Source organism: Neodiprion pinetum, chromosome 4 (assembly GCF_021155775.2).
Source record: "Neodiprion pinetum isolate iyNeoPine1 chromosome 4, iyNeoPine1.2, whole genome shotgun sequence".
NCBI lineage: Eukaryota > Metazoa > Arthropoda > Insecta > Hymenoptera > Diprionidae > Neodiprion > Neodiprion pinetum.
The window spans coordinates 14,071,789-14,088,505 of record NC_060235.2 but is presented as its reverse complement, the minus strand read 5'-3'; the positions used below and the strand labels follow the sequence as shown (position 1 = coordinate 14,088,505).

Below are 16,717 nucleotides of genomic sequence, written 5' to 3'. Positions count from 1 at the left end.
AAATCGGTAATGTCATTAAATTGGTAATGACATTAAATGTCATTATGCCGAAATGATAATCTTTAATTTCATATCAACATACGCCTGATGCTTCATACTTTAATTGCTGCGTTATAATTATGTAGTGTAACGTGGCGTTTTGGAGTCGCCCGTCACAAGGGCACACAACCGTTGTTAATTTCCAGTTTACGCGTCCTCAGCGGGGTACTCCAACCGAACTCGATACAAAATAGGCAATACTTACTTGTAACTAATTCTTTCTTTGTAAATTCTGTATTTCGCGCTTCGGCGCACGCTAATAAGGTACTTAAACAACAGCAATCCCGGTCACCGAGGGATCAACAGCTACCTATATCTACCGTTTCCAGCTCTCGACGACTTCACCTACGCGCAGTACAAAAGAATCAAGAATATACGAAAATTATTAATTATTGAAATCATGCAGTCATACGGCGGCTTACCGCAACTCTCAGCCGTGGACCATTATTCACACAAAATCGGCATCGCACGATGCAACCAAGAAACGATAAATACTATATTAATGACTGTTATATTCTGGGATCGAGTCGGTGGGGAGTTTGTTAAGGAATATAGAAAACGACACACGATGTGGTAGGTTGCGTTCCTTCATTTGCACTGACTCGAGAGCTTAACTCGACGAGCGAATGCTTTGCTTTCGATACCATTTGACAAAATCGCCTTATACTCCTTGACAACATCGCCTTTCCCTATCTCGGCTGCTACAATGACTGAAATCATGTAGTTACACGACGGCTTACCGCAACTCTAAGCCGTGGACCATGATTCACACAAAGTCGATGAATGCAATAAGAAAAAGAATAGAAATTATGAGCAACTTCGTAACGATACAATACAAAGGCAGAAGCCTTACCTTAATAGACGATCTCAGGCACACAACACTGAGTCTAATTTAAATTAAACTTAAAGAAAAACGAGGGAAAGCTAGAAGGACGGGAGGTAATTTACGGGGAAAAGGATGAACCTAACGATAGTGAAACGATAGAGGGTGTGAACAAACGGTAGACTAGGTAACGGTAGAACGAGAGGAAAAGGATCGGTAGCTTAAAACGGGAGAGTAAGGACTATGGTAGCTGTCACTCAGCGGGTCAAGCGTAGAATAGACGGAGGTCGGAGTTCGGTTCACCGATTTCGCCGTTGTCGTGAGATGAATCTTCTTCCCTCTGATTGGTTGGTTGACCCCCATCGCAAATAGGCCATCCCCCTGTGGCGAATACCGGTTACAGCGTCGTCATGCATTTTCGAAGATTACCGCTAGATGTGGCGTAATGTGCTGCTCGTGATTGCGTCGTTGACACCAACTCGTACGATTTATTAGCTGCTTCAATTTACTGTCCAGGTTCCCTATCATTGGGGACTTCTTTGACAGATGCATACACAGGGTGCCTCTCGGTCAAAATTACCGAGTGGAGAGTGACGCCTCATTGTTCACTTCCACCGGCTTTGTTGTATAGGCAGTGGCCGGCTGCCAATAGTATCAAGGAGATCATGCAGTCACACGGTTGGCTTACCGCAACATTTAAACCGAGGACCATGATTCACATGATTAGTCCTTGCTGATAGGAAGGCTACGTCGATTCTCAGAACGATGGCTTTATCAATCTGGACGTAGTGGTTTAGGGTCGGTCCGGCACCAGGCCGGTAAGTCGGAGGATGGCAGGCTACGGTCTGCCCTGTATGCCATCCTTACGGCATCCGATAAAGCGGGCGGCTGGTTCCTTCCTGAGGAGTGGTGCCCTCGGCTGTCGGGAGGCGTTTTACTTCCCTGTTCACCGGCAGTCGAGGCGATACGAGAGGTTCGGGTGGATGCTACCCCAGGTGTGTAGAAGTGCATCAAGGTAGCCAGTGTAGTCTTATTAGACCGTCGCCTGCGGTGTATATAGTGTATTTCTTTATTTTGTGAACTCTCCGAATTCTCACTCTCTCATAATTTAGTATTCTCTGGTAATTTTGTCTTCTCTCGAAAGTTATGTTCAAGAATTCATTGTTTAATTCTTCGGATCCGTAATTATTGTAAATTATTGATTCTATCGTTTATGAATAACTCTACCGAAAATTATCTATCGTACTTGACTGTAAATCTAGTCGATCGTTCACGCTACCGATTTTTGTAAATTGTTAATGAATGTCAATGTTTCGTACTGGTTAGAATCTATGGTAAATTCGTCGTATTCTCCCGTTATTATCTCCCGAGCTATCGTTACCTTGTTTTCTACCGATTGCAATAAAGCTCTCACTCTCGTTCTTTAATTAACAAAATAATCATTTTCGTAGCGTCATTTGCAACTTGGGTACGATCACGTCGCCCAGTGACGTTTAGTTTTAATTAAATTTTTGCATTATATCGCTTCTCCCGACCTACGCTCATTTTTCTCTGTTAACTACCGTCTCTCGTTTCAAAGCTACCGTTTAATTCTATTCTACCGAAATGTTTGTGAACAATTATTGCTTACTTTATTAACTACCGCTGTCGATACCATTTCATTTGCCTGTCTCAACCCTGTAACCTTCTCGACAATATATGATCTATTGACCTGTTCATTTTTCTTGACTTGAGTTTATTCGTTATTTCAGTATTTTCTTTGATTCTGTAATTATTGTTAGCTGCCTTGAAAACCGCCACTCTAGCAGTTCGTGTGAGTACCTGAGCCTAGCCAGCTATACAACGGGTTCTCCAGTTATTTTTCGTACGGTTTCGTGTTATTTTTCTTGATATATATTATTGTTTGAAAATCGAAACTATCGGGTCTGGCGCCCAACCATTGGCGTAGCTAGGAGGAGCAGGGGTGGGCACTGCCCCCCCAGAAAGCCCGGTACTTATTCGTAAGTTCATTACAAGAAATAAGCATTCAATATATTTTAATTATAAAAAAAAAAAAAAAAATAAACAGAAGCGTTGATTGGGAATCAGCAGCAACAAAAGTGTATGCTTTTACCATTATCACCACCGCCTCAAGTGAGAATATGAGGCAGTCTCGACCAACTCAGCCACTTTTCTTTCATCTTCTCGGATCTGTTTTATAATTGGTTATACAGTAGTACTACTTAAAGTTACTCTCTGAGAACTTTTTCAGATTTTTCGATTTACTCGTTTCGGAAATGGTTTTTTTTAACCCATATATCATGGAATAGACCAGGGTCGATAATTTTTGAAACCAAAAAAAATAATAGTAGGATGAAACCCATTGGAAAAGGAAGAGAATATATACCAAAAATGAAAGGAAAAATAAATTACGGGCAATCTGAGGTCGGGAAGTGGTGGGGGGTGAGTTTTTAAGGGTAAAAAACGATTTATCTCGATTGCCGACAAAACTACAAGTCCTATGGAAAAAAGTTAAATGGCAAAGTTGCAAGTAATAAAAAGATCTACAACTCTTGTACCTACACTTTTTTCACATAACCTCAAAATTTATGTGAAAAATTCAAATAACCAAGTTTTTGGTTTTTTAATTTTATTTTTTAAAAAAAAATTTTTTTTACACGAAATTTGGAGAAAACTTACCTTTTTATGTCCCAAACACACTGTAATTTTTTTGATTTAAAATATATATTTTTCACCTTATTTTGACTTAATATCGAAAAAGCATCTTAATTTTCAATCGAAAATTCTCACGTCAAAATATCTGCTTTTTCGAGAAAGTCGGTGGGCTTTTTGTTCGTTCAAATCTCTACTTTCTGATGGTGTAAAAAAAAATATACCCTACTATGTTAAATGTTCTCAGAAGATGCAAAGAAACGGAAAACACTCGAATCCGAAATTTTCTTTTTAACCATTATGTACAATATTGAGCTATTTATTAAAATTTACACTTCAATTACTCGAAAAACGTAAGATTCCATGTTACATTGATAAACAAAAAAAATTACAAATCCATAAAACACAAAGATTGCAAAAAACATGCGAAAATAGTTGTTCTAAGTATTAAAGATCGGATTTAAAGAGGATTTCATCTAAAATCTCACGCCTTGTGCGCATGCGCATCACAGTTTCTAAAGTATTTTTTTCATAAAAATCGTAATGCATTTCAATTATTTATAACAATAAAACAAGTTTTAAAGAACAAAAAAAAATTATTCATTTTTGAATAACAAATTAAATTTTTTTTCGAATAAATAGTGTTTTTAAATAAATAACACAACTGGTCACATTCCTTTACACTGATAGGTAGATTTGTGTGAATATGTGAACTAACATGGGCGCTACCGTCCAGCGGAATCATCTGAACGACGCGACGCCGAGATCAGATGAACGGGGAAATTTTTCATCCATTAATACTCTCGCCATGAGAAAAAATCTCATGTCCTCCAAAACAAAATTTCCGTAGGTCACTCAGGTATGTAAGTTATCTTAATATAACAATAAATAGGCATCTACGCATATAATTTAAAGAAGATTCTACAACTGTCTCAAAATATTGTAGATGTCTTATTAAGGTGCCGCTGACCTGGCATGTCCTATATATATTTCGTGACGTCAGAAGCGGGGAAATCGCCCGCACAAATCCTGATAAAACGGGGGTATGAATCTGACTGGGAAAATTTTTAAAAGATAGCTTGAATAAAATTGTACGTCTGTATCTCAGTCACTACTATCGAAGATCATTGATAACGTCTAATAAAAATAATGATGAACTCAATAAAATCACGTCGCGTCAAACATGGCCGATCGGGCTAGCGACTTGTTGAATATTCACCGTTTGTACGATATCAGAATTTCTTTCACTTTTGCCAGGGAGATACCGACGTACAAAAACACACACGTAATCCGGGAAAACCTATAGCACCAGTCAGTTTGCTGTAAATATGACACGATTTGTGCGGGCGATTTTCAGGTGACAGGAGCCCGTTCTGATGCACGAGAAGTCTGTAATTTAGTTCAACGTTGAACCTCCAGAAGCGCTGTAGTCGACCGAAGCGGTACCAGATGATAAAACGACATGGTAATACGCACACGTCCTATGTTTCTGCTAAAGCAACAATCTGCAGTGCCGACGAGAGCATAGGCTTTTAGGTGGATACGAAAAAATGTACAACTCACTCAGAATAACCGTTAGATTTCGAAATTCGTGCATATTATAAGGCATCGTTGGGAAATGGTAATATCAGTTCACAATCGCGGTAACTATTCGTAATCACACGTAGCCCGACTATACGTGAACGGGGCATTCCATGCGAAACCGACCAACCCGTGACCTCGACCAATTTTTATTCTATTGAAAATTTTACACTTTCTTGTACCTGCCAAAAGCAGTCTTTCTGAAATATTTTAGATGTTTGTCTCAACCCATCCAAACACCATAAATTTATCAAAATATCGCACAATTTTTTTTTAAATGCTCATGGCTTTTCCAAAACCCGATATTAAAATAACATACTGTTTCTTTTCTCGTTTTGAGTCGTAGTTCCGCAAAGAAAATTATTCTTTTTTATTTTATTGAAGGGTTTTGGGGCATTCTACATCGAGTACGCACCACTTAAATCTACCTTTTTTCATCGATTTGATAGAAAATCATTAACAAAAACGAAAATACCTATCCTTTAATTCCTGTTCGTCGAAAAGGCAGATGTAAATGGCGAATAATTGACATAGAATGCCCCATATACGCTCCGGATATCCTCATCTAATAGTAGCATCAATGTCCGCAAAATTGTCATACTTACAGATTATTGACCGAAAGATTAGATGCGGCAGTAAAATAAATACCGAAATTGCAGGAAACACGCAAGTATAGGCGTGAGGGTTTAGGGTTGAGATAAAAAATTATACTCTTGAACAGACCATTATTTATTTATTTATAGCAAATTTGGGGGGGGGGGGGGAGCCGGTTGATAATCGTCCGAGCCTGTTTTAAAGATTACCCTAATACATACGCGAAATTGTTTCTGAACCGGATGTGTTTAACAATACTAGAAATACATCCCGCAAAAAATCTATGTCATTGTACATACATACATTTACTGCATACAACGGTTCAAGATTCGTGGCAAATATTTTACAGGGCCGATCCTTGTTAAAATTCTGATGAAGAATTTGCTTGCCAATTTTTTCTGTTTTTAATTCTCAACAAATAAGGATTTCATACTTTATTTGCTTCGTTTCATTTGTCAATTACGCCTAGTTCTGAATGATGCTACCAACATTTTTTTTTACATTAAACGAACTACCTGAATGTTACTCATTTGGTGGAAATCGTTATAAAACTACATACCGTGACTTCTCGTAGATGGTATACGCTACGGATACGCTAGCGAGTTTTGGGTTGGTTTCTGCATCGTATACGACCTACGAAAAGTCGGGGTATGTGTTACTGTTGTACATCAAATCCGGCACAATCCTATAAGATTTCACAGAAATTTGGAACTCTCGAAGGAATCAACTTCTTCGGATTCCGAGTACTATCCCTCACACCCCACTGTCCCCACTATCCGAGCGGCCGTCACTTCTGCGTTTCCTCGCGTACCGTCCACATTCACTTTTCGCGGCGAACGAAGCAAACGCAAGTGTTTTGGTAATTTGCCGTGTCACAAGTTCTAATCACGTGCAAATTTTCACGCGGCCAGTGTGTATACATATATTTGTTACAAACAACAATAATCTTGTGAGTGCAACAATGGATGAGTTACGTCGCACGGCTGAACCGAAAAAAGGTTAAATTTGACGCGCCGACGAACGAATCGTTCGTTGCAATGGTAAGTGTTTTATACTGCAAATTTCTGTTATGCAATTATACATATCATTTACAAGAATCCTGCCAAATCTGCACTTGCTATGCAGGGTGATTCGTAATTCACAGCAAATACTTGACAGGGCGAATCCTTGTCAAAATTGGAGTCGACAGTTCCTAAGAAATTTTTCGGGAAAACGCCTTTTTTCATTCAAAGAAATGGAAATTCAATTTTTTCGGATTTCTGTTTCGATCAACCTTTTAATTTCTTGGGTCATCGTCAGAATTGATATCGAAATTCCCCGGTTAATTTGTAAATAATTTTGTACGTCATGCATGTAAATCATGCTTATGCGTATATTCGAAAAATGGTTTTTTAGGTTAAAATGGCTTTTCTTGAATAACTCGGCCGGTTTTGATTTTACAGAAAAACCGTGAAAACAAAAGTTGTATAAATTTTGATTTCCTACAAGTTTAGTTTCTACAGTTTTTCTGCTAGGATCAAGATTTTTGGAATTAAACCTGAAAATAGCGACAAATTCGAAATATTTCCATTATCTCGTTTATTTTCAACTTAATGGCATAAATTAATAGCAACAAACTTGTTGAGAATCAAATTCTGAACAACTTCGGTTCCCACCTTTTTTTCCAAAAATCGATATTTTAGGAATTCAACCCGAAAAGGAAGGATTCTCCGTCAACTCGGCCACTTTTTTTTCGACCATCTCAGATCTGCCCCATAATTGGTTAGATCAAAGTACTACTAGAAGGTACTCTGCGTGAATTTTTTCAGATTTTTCAATTCATTATTTGAGAAATTGCCGGTTTTTTTTCAAATGAATATACACTACCGTTCATAAGTATGGAAAAACTCGCCCCAGAGTGTTCTCACTGTACCCATGATGCTCATTGTATTTCTACGAAAATGTATACCGTTGAGGAGTGGTGAGGGACTTCCAGCATTTTCATAGTATAGAAAAAAAATGTAGAAAACAAATCGTCTTGTCTTCGAAAGCGTGGCGTTCGAAAGATCGTCGTTTTGTTGACATTTGTTTCGATCGTCGTTCTGTTATACATTTTTCAAAATATTGAGTAACCAAATTGTATACGTGTTTCAAATTTTCTTTTCTCTGTTCTCTTCATATATAATCATTTTGATTTTTCGTTAGGAGTGTGCAGAACATAAGAATTGCTAAATGCTTCGTTGTGAATACCACAATTTTATCGGAGCCTAGATTCGAATGCTCGGAGAGTTCAATTATTATAATCGTACGGTAATTTTCTTTTCCGATAATTGGAGAAATTTACACGTGTTGACATATACCCTAAGTACGATGCAAATATGCGAGAAATTTCAAATCTTGAGGAAAATAAATATTACGACTGTTATTATTTCATCATGTAAACCATAAAAAGTCAGTTGGGACGAAATTTAGGTTCTTGAGTCAGAAATATCATTCTGACAAAATGTGACCGCGTATTTTCCAAAACAATGAAAGCTTTTTCGAAGTGATATGTGAGCATAAAAAGTCAAAACCTATTTCTACGATTTTTTTTTCCGAAAGCACCGAGTCATTCAATTTTGTTGCAAAATGAGCGCGCAGCAAACTTGAAGAATAAATATCTTATCTCCGGTTCTACTTGACGTAGAAAAATTATTCACAGCACATTCGCGAGCAGAGAGGATAAGCTTTCGTAGAAAACTTTGGTTTATCCGGAAACATTGAACATTGTAATTGTTATTAACGAACGAATTGTTTAATGGTACCATTTTTTGGCGAGGCTTCTACCATTTTATACATTCTGTAAAAAATCTTTCCGATTACAAATAATCCGTCGGGTTTGACGAGGAATTTCCCATTCATATTCATTCCGAACGACCATACGTTAGATATCTGCTATCGGTAGTAAAATATTGAAGACGGTGAAATTTAGAGTGATTCGTAAAAAATGAATATCTTAATTTCAAAAGAATTATCTCAACTTTTCGGATTATTCAAGATGATCAAAATTTTTAATCACACTATTCCATTTCGTCAGATTCGACCATTCACTTTTAACATTTTTGGGTATAGTGAGATGGCGCCGACACATAGCTGTAAGAGAACAGAAGAGGACCCATGTATTTGTATGTGTCCTTATAAGATAAGGAGGGGAGAGCACGAATTCTCTGCCAAAGTATATTTTTATCGACAAGTACTAATCATGTTATGGATTCTGCATTGAAAAAGCGAAACAACCAAATGAACACGCTTATATTTTACAGGATAATCCGTCGTAACCGTTGGACGGACGCAATGTCACATGCCGCGAGGATATCTTCATGGAATGGTGAACTATGTTCAAATGACATTACTTCACAATGGATGTTAGAAACTACCATCAACCGGGAGAAGGAAACTGTTTCGCATAACCCGCAGCTTCATAGTTACCTCGAATCTCAGATACTAATTCCTTGCATTTAATATTTCAGAGGGTATAAAAATAATCCTCAACGTCGATGTCAACAATTGTTTCATATATCCATAGTAACATGAATAAAGTGTTCCAATATTATATATAATCATTTTTTGAAACCCTTTTCACTAGTAAAATAGCTTCGAACATAAAATTATTTCATTATTGTCAGTAGAGTTGTGTGTAACAAGCGATGTACAATTTCAGAATGATTCCGATACAGTAATACCCCGAAGTTACGCTATGGGTCGTTCCGGCATTGACGGCGTAAGTCGAAAAAATTTTAAGTCGGGGTGCACGTTTCATACAACTGTATAATGTACATACATATATATATATATATATATATATGTATAAATACTAACCAGAGATAATCATGTATGTACCTCATAGAAAACCTCTGAAGAAGAATGAGAAATACTCTGTATTTTGGAAATACAAAATGTTCGAGCACAGTCGTCTGCCGACACAAAGATTTTTTTTTCTCGCGCACAGTCACTATCCGTAGACTGAGCGAATAATCGAATACAATGTAATGCACGGACGGAAAATAAACATGACTATTCAAGTTTGCGACAAGGAGAAGCGGAGTTGGGCGGCGGAGGGGGGGGGGGGGGACGACCGATGGCGTAACTTCATAAAACGAGACCACAACGATTCGTACCCGTTTTGTTTCAATCGTATTTTTCGAACATGTTTCCAAATATTTACAAATGGTGAATGGTGATATTTATGGAATCATTTTGACAATACTTCGTGCTGTATAAAATTAATATTGCGCGATATGTTTTAATGTATATGGGACATTCTTTTACAACCAAACACCTTTGTGACCGACACATTTTTGATTCAGCTGAAATTTTTTTTGACGAGTTCTATACCGAGAAAATAGGGATACGTATTCGAGGATTTTTTATTTCACATATTTCGTGAAATAGAGGGGATCGAAAATTTGATAATTTGGTGTTTGTTGGCTTGGAAGACTCACTTTCAAAAATTCATAACGCCGGTTCTATTTGAGCTGGAAAGTTCGTTTTTTTCATCTCAAAGCTAATGAAATGAATTTTATTACAACAATTCTTTCATTAACGATTACTCCGAAGTTTATACTGTTATAAACAATTAATATGTTTCGATCGATTTTTAAAAATTGCCTCAACCTCGTAGCGAGTTCTTAGCACAACCATCGTATTCTACGTCAAATTTTTTATCCATAACGTATTTTGAATTGATGGGGAATACGATGGTCGTGCTGAGAACTCGCTACGAGGTGAAGGCAATTGCTAAAAATCGATTTAAACATATTAATTATTTATAACAATATAAATTTCGGTTAATCGTAAATGAAACAATTGTTGCATTAAAATTCATTTTATTAGCTTTGGGTTGAAAAAACGAACTTTTCAGTTCAAACAGAACCGGCGTTATGAATTTTTGAAAATGAGTTCTCCGTGCCAGAAAACACCAAATTATCAAATTTTCGATCCCCTCTATGTTACGAAATATGTAAAATAAAAAAATCCTCGAATATGTATCCCTATTTTTTCGATATAGAACCCGTGAAAAAATTTTAAGCTACATCAAAATTGTGTCGGTCGATTTTTATCTAAATCTCTCCGATTCATCAAAGAATGTCCCATATTCAAGGGTGTTTCACGGAACAATAAATTGAATTTGCTATATTCACCGTAAAACCATCAAAATAATCAGTTCGGTCGTGATGCAATCGCTACACACATGACGTCATTATTTGCATGCAAAATTCGGGTCAATACTGTTGGTATGGTTACTGACTTAGATTCAGGACTCTTACCGACAGCGTTTTGTCTAATATTGTGTTGCGCTACTCCCCGGTGGAGAGTACCACCTTCGAATGGTTTGGAACCGAGGAAACTTACGCAGAGGGCGCTTCGATCGATTACAACTTTTAGATCCAGGTCAGCGGCACCTTAAATATTAACTTTATTAACTTATTTGGTTGTTAATTATAGTAGTATATTTCGATTTGCATTTTTTTTGTTTATCAATGTAACATGGAATCTTACGTTTTTCGAGTAATTGAAGTGTAAATTTTAATAAATAGCTCAAAATTGTACATAATGGTTAAAAAGAAAATTTCGGATTCGAGTGTTTTTCGTTTCTTTGCATTTTCTGAGAACATTTAACATAGTAGGGTATATTTTTTTTTACACCATCAGAAAGTAGAGATTTGAACGAAGAAAAAGCCCACCGACTTTTTCAAAAAAGCAGATATTTTGACGTGAGAATTTCCGATTGAAAATTAAGATGCTTTTTCGATGTTACGTCCTCCAGACTTCATATTCCTTTCCCACGCTCTTAGTTACCTTACGCTCTGTAGTCTACCCTTATCGTTCGCGAGTCAGCAGGTTCTCCTGTAACTCGCGGCTAGCTTGCCTGCTACATCCGGCAGAAGCAGGCAGATCCATCCCAGCACTCAAGCAAGACACCTATCCCTCTAAACCAAGACCATACCCTTTTTCCCTTGACCGACTCCGTTGCATTGACCACTAATAAACAATCATATACTTTAAATCGTTTACCTTCCCTTAATACCGATCCCTTTCTATTCCATTCCCTTCCTGCATTGGGAGTAGTAGCACGCGAGTGCATAGTCGGCGTGAACGGACCCTACAATAGCCAAATAACACCTTGGCTGGGCGTGGAGTAAGCTCCGATTACCGCTCATCGGAGCCTACGCAATCTACCCCGTAACATCGATATTAAGTCAAAATAAGGTGAAAAAATAGATATTTTAAATCAAAAAAATTACACTGTGTTTGGGACATAAAAAGGTAAGTTTTCTCCAAATTTCGTGAGAAAAAAATTTTTTTTAAGAGATAAAAATAAAAAACCAAAAACTTGGTTATTTGAATTTTTCACATAAATTTTGAGGTTATGTGAAAAAAGTGTAGGTACAAGAGTTGTAGATCTTTTTATTACCTGCAACTTTGCCATTTAACTTTTTTCCATAGGACCTGTAGTTTTGTCGGCAATCGAGATAAATCGTTTTTTACCCTTAAAACTCACCCCCCACCACTTCCCGACCTCAGATTGCCCGTAATTTATTTTTCCTTTCATTTTTGGTATATATTCTCTTTCTTTTCCAATGGGTTTCATCCTACTATTATTTTTTTTTCACCTTTTACCATTTTCAAAGGCTTCAGCCCTGGTCTAGAAGTTGAAGTCGGACAAAAAAATGTTCGCACAAAAAAATTTCGTTTTCCCATGACCTATTTGATGCAATATACATATATCATATTTTTGATGGCACAAAAAGGCTATTTTCAGCGGAAAAAAATAATGTTTTTTTCTTCCAACGCGACACCTTGAATCTTGCTGTCAATTTTACACGGTATTTGGCATTGTATTGCGAACATATAAAAAAGTTGGCATCTTGGAACTCGACATTCTTGCCGGGTAATAAATATGTTTTACCGAAAAAGGTGCATTGAGGTACATCTGAGTTCGTCTTTTCCATGAATTATTTAATGCGATATATATAGGGGGATGTATCGCATTAAATAGTTCATGGAAATGAGGCACTCAGATGTACCTTAATGCAACTTTCTCGGTAAAATATTTTTATTACCCGGCAAAAATTCCAACTGAAAAAGTGTTGAGCCGATTTTCAGAAAAAAATAGAAAACTGAGACTTATTTAATTGTATACCTACTGAAAGTAAGGACTGTTCACTAGATTAAATAACAATGGAAGATTAATTGATTATTTTTTAAGGTATTGCCAAAGTTTACTATTAATGTCAACATTAACGTGTGATTAAAGCAAAGCAAGTTTCATATTTTGTGTATTACGTGATTATTGATTATTATATAAATTTTATTTGAAAAGAGCATGATTATGGACAAAACCAATTTTTTTGTGAAGCCGGCCCCTCCTAGGCCCCCCCTCCCCAGGAAAAAATGCTGGCTACACCCCTACGCCCAACGTAATTGATTTTATTATAGTTTAATGTTCAGAAAAAGTGGAGAATCGCGCCAAAGTGTCAACGGTAAGTCCAAAGAGGATGGGATAGAGTGGAAGCTAAGCGTACCCACCGTCGCGCGCACCGTCTGGTGAGTCGCCGGACAAACCAATTGCATATGTGTGCATCGCGTCATACGTGTGTGAGTCAACACCGGCAATATTTGCAAACAAGACAAGTTGTATCAGAAAAGCTGAAATCGAATATTCATTGTAAAGTTAAGTTCTTTGGTTAAGTTGTTCTAATTGAATATGGTTGTGTACTGCGGTGTGAAAGGGTGCAATAGAAATGCTAGAACCGACCGGGAACATACATTTTTTCGAATAGCAGTGTAAGTAGAATTTTATTACTAGCAAAATAGAACCTAACCTCCTTGATATTTGCCACATACCGTACGAAAAATCCAAAGATAAACATAAATAAATATTTTCTAATTTCAATATTCGATTTTGTTGCCGGCCCGAAAAATGGTTAGAATTTGCAGTTTATTATATTTGTGGATATTTATGTAAAAAATTTTTATCCCCTCATAATTGTATAGATTGTAAGAAATTACTAATTGATGAAAACGATAGTTTAGATGCTGAACATAAATTATATGTTATCATGAAAAATTATGCCGATACGCATGGATTGGTCTATGCAACAAAAAACCTTTTCGAAAACATTATTGCATGGGAACGCACGTTCAAAAGTGTGATTCAAAGCATCGTACATTCGAATACTGTCACTCAGGTTCTCTCTCATATATTATTATAGTCGTGCAGAAAGCTCGAATTATGTACAATCGATACTAGTGAAGCATTTTTAAAGTTATTCTTGAGAATAGGCTGTCACTGGGAGGCCAGGTTCATTCGCAGAAAGATTAGTGAATCCGGCGGAAAAACAGAAAATAAGCCACCCTTAGCAACTAAAAAAATGCGGAAGTTTGTCGCTACTAAAGTTTAACCAAATGTAAGTATAGTTAAATATACTACGTATGTTATTGTGTTATTCAATAATCTTTACTTTCAATAAAGAATACACTTATTACTTGTAATAGTGGATGTTCTATTATTCTTTTGTCCCATATTCATAATCTACGTAGTCTATAAAGTGGTCCGTAACAGTGAGTAGCCTATCAATTTCATTCGGATTTCCCGCTGAAATAAAGGGTGGGGGAAGAATAGTCCTACGACTCAACAGAGGCGCTAGTGGGCCTTATACGAAAAATCACATTGGTGTTTTATGAGACCTTCCGCTCTATCCCATCCTCTTTGGGTAAGTCCTCATCTGAGGGTAACAGAATTTAACGTTACAGTAGATAAGCATATAATACCTATATTCACATAACGGAGCTTGTACAGAGAGAAACCTGCTTGTATGAATTTTGTGAGGCGCTTACGAATTTCGTATTCAGCCGGACAGTGCTACCAACTTAATTTGCGGCCGAAACAATTTCAACCGGCGAAATAGCCGGTTTTTGAACTTTACCCAAAATAGCCGGTTATTCAAGCCCAATTCGAGATGGCGGGTTTTGCAAGCGAAACTCGAGATAGCCGATTTTCCAAGCGAACCTCGAAATATCCGGTTTTTGAAGCCGAACTCGAGATAGCCGGTTTTTCAAGCCTGACTCGAGATAGTCGGTTATTCTACGCAACCGTCGATTTGTAGAATGAAATACGTGTTCTTGACTTTAAGCGTGTAATCCAACGTTAAAACTGAATTAGCCAAGTAACAAATAAACGAATCAGTTCCCTAGACACTGTGTATAACCTAGCATATATGCAATCCAGGTTTCCTCATTGTCGGACACAGCAGCTCAACTTTTTGGTTGCAATATACCTATGAATGATCCAAGATGTGGATCAAAAATAAACTATACGAAGTCATTGAACTTGGGACGTATCATATAAAGATAGAGTCGGGGATAGGGCATAGTGGGGTATCAGTTAGCGATAACGATAGGACTACAGCTTATAATATGTTTCACTGATTAGTAATTTACGCACATTGCAATTTGCCTACTTAAATGACGCTGATTCACCACTAACCTAACCATATATTAAAAACACGTATACATCAAGTACCAGTACGGTTAGTGTTAATTGGACACCTATTTCAAAGTATCTGATCGATGCTGGTAGTGTTCACCTTGGTGACACACGTGACAACCGCGGCAGCACAACTGAGGCCAGTGTTTACAAGTTTGCGTTCTACCCTGTGTTTTATCCATAGTTCCGTATTTTCTTTCTCCGCAGCGGAAGAAATTCGGTTATCAGTACGGTTAAACGTATGCAAGTGCCCTATTCAAAATAACTTTATGCGTATGACTGTATCTATCTAGAATACTATACACACTGTTATAGCTTTATATCTTATGAAATAAAATGCATTGTACTACAAAGGTCATGATTTGATCGTGAACGATTTAACATAAACGTGCATCTCACGTTAATAATGAACGTATCACTGCCAAAAATTTAAGAATTGCAGGCTGCTAACTTACTGTACATCGATGTGAAAAGTTCGTGAGGTCTTTGAGAATACGGTTAATATTCAAACGGCAGTTTTGCCTACTATAATCGAAGCTTTGGGCCGAATTAGACACTCTTTCAATTTGACAAATAAAACCAATGAAAAAAAAAACAAAATTTCACGACAGATCGAACAGATTAAGAATATTTTGGGATCTGGGACACTACCCGGAACTTTACTGACCTTCCCCGGAATTTATTGATCCACTAGCCTCCAACGACCCATTGTGAACCCGTCGGTTTAGAAACAAACTCCAGTAAGAAACGCATCGACAATAAACTAGATACTGCTACTGCCTCGTCCTACAGCGTTGCTGGACTGCCTTTCCTAGTACATCAGCCAACCGGCATGAGCGGATATACTAATTTCAGCCTACAGTCGGCTTATTATACGCGAGCAAATGCCATGGTGCGTTGGCATCAATTGTATTCAATTCTTCTCGTACTTTAACTATTATACACTGGCCAAATTACGCTGGACAATGAGCAATGGTGCACTGCCAGTGTAACTAGTAAGCTTGTGTTTTACCTAGCCTTATAAACCCGATAGTCGGTTGGCTTAACTCCACAGTGCAGGAACCTCAAGTGCGACATTTGTCTGAACCAGAAATGTTTTCGACGAAACGAGAATGAAGTATGAATTTTTAGTGAAATTGTGATGGTGAGTGTTACGCGTTTAATATATAATGAATTATTGTGTATAATTCACTATCGGTCGTCAATCCGATTCGCCATGCGATAAACCTTGTACGTAATTTTTTACCATACGACAAGGTCGTTATTTATATTTTTCGGCTACATTACAGTATAAAAAAAATTAGCACTATAAGACATTGTCACAAAATTTGAATTTCTTAATTACGCGACTTTTTCAGACTCTCTGTGATTAAAAATGTGTATGCAGTACAGAAATGTATAAATATTTTTTCGTTCGATATAACACCTTTTCGAATGTTTCAAAATAATACATAGAAACTGTCTTAAGGTTTAACTAAAATATTCAATGATATTGTAATATGATTAAATTTGAAGTAACG

At 37.2% G+C, this 16,717-nt stretch overlaps 1 protein-coding gene across 1 annotated transcript in view; it reads right to left on the bottom strand.

Annotated features, from left to right (window-relative positions):
* Positions 1–16,250, bottom strand: part of LOC124217873 (post-GPI attachment to proteins factor 6) — a 531,987-nt gene extending 515,737 nt beyond the window's left edge. The window contains exon 1 of the mRNA XM_069135798.1: positions 15,865–16,250. The gene's annotated coding sequence lies outside the window, so the exon portion shown is untranslated. The remainder of the gene's footprint in view (positions 1–15,864) is intronic.
* Positions 16,251–16,717: the final 467 nt, after the last annotated feature.